Here is a 1,141-nt window from a genome sequence, read left to right as displayed (position 1 = left end):
GTGCCGTGCGGGAGCGGCGGGAGCCCCTCTGAGCCATCGCGTGGCTCCCAGGGCTGTCGCTGGGCAGGGCGCGTCGTTGGCCAAGAGGGGCAGTGGGATCCTGGGCTGCGTTGCAAAGAGTGCAAATGTGAGGGAGCAGTGTGAAGGAGGTGATCCTCCCCCTCTGCTCTGCCATGGTGAGGCCACATCTGGAGCACTGTGCCCAGTTCTGGGCTCCCCAGCTCAAGAAGGACGGAGAACTTCTGGACGGAGTCCCGAGGAGGGCGACAAAGATGATGGGGGCCTGGAGCATCTCCTGCGTGGGGAAAGGCTGAGAGAGTTGGGGCTGTACAGTCTGGAGAAAGGAAGGATGAGAGTGGATCTGATCAGTGCTTATCAATATCTAAAGGGTGGGAATCAAGTGGGTGGGGCCAGGCTCTGTTCTGTGGTGTGCGGAGATGAGGACAAGGGGCACAGACTGGAACACAGGAATTCTGTGTGAACATGAAGAAGAAGTTTCCTGTGAGGGTGACAGAGCGCTGAACAGCTGCCCAGAGCAGTCATGGAGTCTCCTTCTCTGGAGATACTCAGAACCCGCCTGGACACTTTCCTGTGCAACCTGCTGCAGGGATCTGCTCCAGCAGGGGGTTGGGCTGGGGGATCTCCAGAAGTCCCTTCCAACCCCTGTGATTCTATGTGAACCTCTACTCCTGTGCCCAGAAACAACCACTCCCGCCACAGAGCAGCACCACAAGCATTTGCCCTCACTCTGTGTGGCCATGAGCAGCGGTGTGTGTAGAGGCGATGCTCTTTCACAGAGCCCTCTGGCTACTCAGGGCCATGTGGCACACATACCCACTCAGTGCCGTTAGTGCAGAGCACAGCATGCTGTGCTAATTAATTACTAACAACACCTCCTGAGGCAATCAGCAGAGAGGATATAATTAAAGCCCCCCTCTTTTTTTTTCCTTTTTTTTCCCCTGATACATTTTAAGCGTTCTTCTAGAATCCTCCACCTGGAAAAAAAGAAAGAGGACAGTGGCAATGAAAGACAGTGAACAGTTTTTACAGGGGTGGCAGCTAGAGCCATTGAGTGAGTGCTGCTGCTGCCCTACCAGCACACTTCTGCTACTCAAAATGTTGACAGTATTGGCCTCATTTT

Source organism: Meleagris gallopavo, chromosome 4 (assembly GCF_000146605.3).
Source record: "Meleagris gallopavo isolate NT-WF06-2002-E0010 breed Aviagen turkey brand Nicholas breeding stock chromosome 4, Turkey_5.1, whole genome shotgun sequence".
NCBI classification, from domain to species: domain Eukaryota; kingdom Metazoa; phylum Chordata; class Aves; order Galliformes; family Phasianidae; genus Meleagris; species Meleagris gallopavo.
Note: the sequence above shows the minus strand (reverse complement) of the source record.